Genomic DNA, 5,000 nt, shown 5'->3' with positions numbered 1-5,000 from the left:
CAATTTAAGTTGTTACACCAGGGGCACCACAGTTTAAGTTGGTACACCAGGGGCACCAGAGTTTGAGTTGGTACACCAGGGGCACCAAAAATTAAGTTGGTACACCAGGGGCACCAAAGTTTAAGTTGGTACACCAGGGGCACCAAAGTTTGAGTTGGTGTACCAGGAGCAGGAAAGTTTGGGCGGATGGTAGTCTGCTTGTATCCGGGGAGGGGTGCTTAAGAGTGGGTCTGCAGGTTCGGCTGGTGCTGGGGTTCCTGGATGGTGGAGGTTAGGGGCCGGAGATAGGGGGCAGCTAACAGGTGTGTGGGTGGCCGAGGCAGGGGCTCCAAATTGGGGTAAAAGTGAGGTGGAGGGCCCCCTGGAGGTAGGGGGCCGATAGCAGGTGTGTGTGGCCGAAGAAGGGGCTCTAAATTGGGTAAAAGGGAGGTGGAGAGCCGCCTGGAGGTAGGGGGCGGATAGCAGGTGTGTGTGGCCGAAGAAGGGGCTCTAAATTGGGTTAAAAGTGAAGTGGAGAGCCGCCCGGATATAGAGGGCCGCGCCCCGGTGTGTGTGGCCGAAGCAGGTGCTCTAAATTGGGTTAAAAGTGAAGTGGAGAGCCGCCCGGAGATAGAGGGCCGCTCCCCGGTGTGTGTGGCCGAAGCAGGTGCTCTAAATTGGGTTAAAAGTGAAGTGGAGAGCCGCCCGGAGATAGAGGGCCGCTCCCCGGTGTGTGTGGCCGAAGCAGGTGCTCTAAATTGGGTTAAAAGTGAAGTGGAGAGCCGCCCGGAGATAGAGGGCCGCTCCCCGGTGTGTGTGGCCGAAGCAGGTGCTCTAACTTGGGTTAAAAGTGAAGTGGAGAGCCGCCCGGAGATAGGGGGCCGCTCCCCGGTGTGTGTGGCCGAAGCAGGTGCTCTAAATTGGGTTTAAAGTGAAGTGGAGAGCCTCCCGGAGATAGGGGCCCGTCCCCGGGTCTCTGGGTCCGAAAAAGGGGTTGAAATTCGGGTAGAGTTGGGCCCCGCTCCTCGGCCTCTCTGGTGTTTGGGTTAAGTCCCCAGGACCAGAGAGGGGGAACAGCGGGGGCAGTGGCCCCGCTTCTCGGCCTCTCTGGTGTTTGGGCGAGTGACACGGTAAGGGGTGGTTTTGCAAACAGGCTAAGTCCCCAAGACCAGAGAGGGGGAACCACGCGGGCAGTGGCCCCGCTTCTCAGCCTCTCTGGTGTTTGGCCGAGTGACACGGTAAGGGGTGGTTTTGCAAACAGGTCTCTGCCCGATTTCAGAAACCCAGTTTTTGAAAACATGTATCTCCAGAGAGGAGTAGCGTTGAGAGGTGTCCTCGGCCTCCGGGCCTGGTTGTCTGGGTTTTCAGATTTTTTTTTTTTTTTTTTCTCAAAGTCCAACGCACCGCTGTTCCACTGACCGATTGGAAAACGTGACCCGCCATCGGAGGGCCCCCGCCGGCCGGCCTCGAGCCGGTGTTCGGGCGGACGGTTCCTCCGGCTTGCGGGTTCGCCTCTATGGCGCGGAGGGCATGCCTGGAGGGCGTCCTCCGCGTTCCTCCGTCGCCGACCTGCCAGTAGCGAGACCGAGACGCCCCGTCTGCCCCAGTCGTCCTACCACGGAACCCGTCGCGTTGTCCCTCACCCTCCCCGGTGCTGGAACATAGCTGCTGCGGCGGGCTTTCCCGGCAAACACGTTGTTTCTCTTACCCTCTACCGAGCCCGCCCCCGGGCTCACCACGGCCGTTTCTCGGGGTAAAGCCCGAGCGACGCGTCGGACCCCCCCACCCCCCCACCCCCATCACTCAGCCTCGCTCCGCCGCCCCCGGTAGCCATTCCCGATGGCTGCCGGGTTCCACGGCGGGGCCCAGACGCGTGGTCCGTGCGGGCTTTCAGAGAGCGGCTCTCCGTCCCGGCGGCCAACAGGGGAAGAGGCTACCTGGTTGATCCTGCCAGTAGCATATGCTTGTCTCAAAGATTAAGCCATGCAAGTCTAAGTACACACGGCCGGTACAGTGAAACTGCGAATGGCTCATTAAATCAGTTATGGTTCCTTTGATCGCTCTACGTGCGATAAATTTTGCACCCGGAGGGAGCAATTTAGATGATCAGGCTGGGATCATCATGTCAAGGAACTTGGAAGACTGTGGCAATTCTATTGCCAAAAAGTGTTTGGAAACGTTTTCTGCGGGTTAGGGTGGAAGACCCACTGCTTTGCAACCATGTCCCTTGGAGCCCCTACTTGCTTGTCGACGCCTCAGAATGAGCGCCAGTCTTCCATCCAAATACGAAGGAGAATTTTGTCCAGGGCCTCGAACAGCGACCCTTCAACTGTTTGTGCTTCGGATGTGACCCCAGTTACTGGCACAGCTAAGACTCTTCGGAGCACCCAGAGATGGATGAAACTGGTGACATCTAGGTTTGGAGATGATATAGAGACTGCTGAAGACCACAAAGGTTCCACCCCACTTGCCAGGAGATGCAAGTACAGTTGGCTTCGCAGAACTCTCTTTCGTCCTAATCGCAAAGACAGTGACATACTGTTTATGTGTTATGACAAGAGCTTACTTCCCAAACCCGCCTCCGCCCAGGGTAGGGTTGCCTCACTTGAATTTGACAGATCAGTGAAGGCCTGTTTACGGCTTCCTTCCATGGGTTACCATTGCAAGGTATGCGATACCTCAATGGCATCAGCAAAAGAAGCCTCAAGACACCTCCTTGATAAACACAAGGTGAAGGCTCCGCTATACTTCTGTGCAGAATGCAGGAAGATGGGTTCTAGCCTCCGGGCTATGTCCTGTCATGTCCCGAAATGTTGTCTCGGACAGGCTCGGTCTCAGAAAAAGTTGGGAACACATAAATGCAAATACTGCACCAGAGCCTTTTCTGCAAGGGGCGGTCTCACGATCCATATGAGGAAGAAACACTTCCAGCTTTTTGCTACAAGAGCGGGGGTCAAGAGTGACAGTGAAAAGAGTGTTGATAGCACAGGCAATTGGACGTTGGTAGAAGTTCAACGTCTCCAAGAATTGATGAAGTCCAAAGGTGGCGTTAGGGGCTTCTATGATATTGCCCAAAAGATGTTCCCTAACCACCAGCCTGTGCAAATTAAAAAGAAATGTAAGAAGCTGCGGAAGATGGCCAATAGAGTCACAGCTGCGGTGACCCCCGCTCCCGACTGGAATACCGACTGCCAGTCACTACGGATTCCTCTTGCTCCTACCTACCCCCGGAACGAGGCTAGGAAGCTTATTCGTGAGATTGCAGAAAAGCGCCTAGGATATGGAACTTGTCCTCCAGGAATCTCTCCAATTACCACAGAGAGCAAAACTATCAACTCTTTTTTGAAAAGATTGATTCGATTCTTGAGTCCACCTGAAAAGAAAGGGGTCAGGTCAATCAAGATCCGCAGAAGGAAAAAGGTTGCCAAGATGTCCAAAATCGCCAAATACAGAACGTTCCAAAGGCTGTATAGCTCTGACAGGGGGAGCCTGGCCAAGTTGATTCTGGACGGCAAAAAGAGGGAAGAGTGTCCGATCCCTCTAGACGAGGTATACTCTGCTTTTAAAAGCAAATGGGAAGCCCCGGATCGGTACAAGGGCCTTGGTCAATTCAAATCGAAACATGGGGCTGTCAACTCCGCATTTGACTCTCCAATTGCCCCAAGAGAAGTAACTCAGGTGTTGTCAAAGATGAAAGCGCAATCTGCCACAGGTCTTGATAAGATCTCGCGCAACAAACTGATGCTGTGGGACCCCAAAGGTACGATACTAGCAAACCTGTTCACAGCCATCATGTTATCGGGGAAGGTGCCCCCGATACTAAAGAGGAACAGAACTACCCTGATTCCCAAAACCTCAGATCCAGAACTGTTGAAAGAGATTTCCCAATGGCGTCCTATTACTATAGGGCCAGTGATTCTGAGATTGTTTTCAGGGGTGATTAACAACAGACTGACGGAGGCCTGCCAGATCCACCCGAGGCAAAGGGGATTTATTGCGACACCCGGATGTGCAGAGAATCTGATGCTCCTGGAAGGTATCATTGGTATCAGCAAAAGGGAGCTGAGACCATTGGCGGTTGTCTTTATTGACTTTGCAAAGGCTTTTGATTCCGTTTCCCACAGGCACATAGCTGAGGTCCTACAGCAAAGAGGTGTTGACAACATGATTACTGACTTGATCTCCGACTCCTATGCAGGTTGCTCTACGACCATCGGCACCTCAAGGAAATTCTCCAAGGAAATTGAGCTTAAAGTTGGAGTTAAACAAGGAGATCCTCTCTCCCCACTCCTGTTTAACTTGTCCATCGACCCACTGTTATGCAAGCTTGATGAAGTGGGCGTTGGATTTGATCTTAAGGGAACTAAGATCACCTCGCTGGCCTTCGCAGACGACATAGTACTACTCAGTGACTCATGGGAGGGCATGAAGGGTAACTTGCAGATATTGGACACTTTTTGTGACTTGACTGGACTCACATTAAATGTTAAAAAGTGTCACAGCTTTTTCATTGATAAAGAAAGAAAAAGTTTCAAGGTGAACGATTGCCCCTCTTGGGATATCCACGGCTCCGACCTCCATATGATTGGACCGACCGAAACAGAGAAATACCTAGGGGTGGATATCAATCCATGGCATGGTATTGTCAAACCCAACATCTTGTTGTTGGTTGAGAAAATGCTGAATAGACTTTCAAAAGCTCCACTCAAGCCTAGTCAGAGACTTGAGCTGCTGCGTACATATGCTTTGCCCAGGGTGGTCTACTTGGCAGACAACGGCATGGTCTGTCAGACCAAACTTGCAGTATGCGATAGAAAAATAAGGGTTGCTATAAAGAAATGGCTTCACCTCAGTCAATCTGTCTCTGATGGGCTGATCTATTCCAGATGGCGAAATGGTGGTTTGGGTATAAGCAAGTTATCTAAACACATACCCAAGGTGCAAGCCAATCGAATTCTTGGTCTGTGCACATCAGTTGATGATTGCACGAGAACTGCGGCAAGAGAGACTATTAGACCTTG

The sequence above is a fragment of the Centroberyx gerrardi genome, chromosome 2 (genome assembly GCF_048128805.1).
Source record: "Centroberyx gerrardi isolate f3 chromosome 2, fCenGer3.hap1.cur.20231027, whole genome shotgun sequence".
Lineage (NCBI taxonomy): Eukaryota > Metazoa > Chordata > Actinopteri > Beryciformes > Berycidae > Centroberyx > Centroberyx gerrardi.
This window is presented reverse-complemented; position numbering follows the sequence as displayed.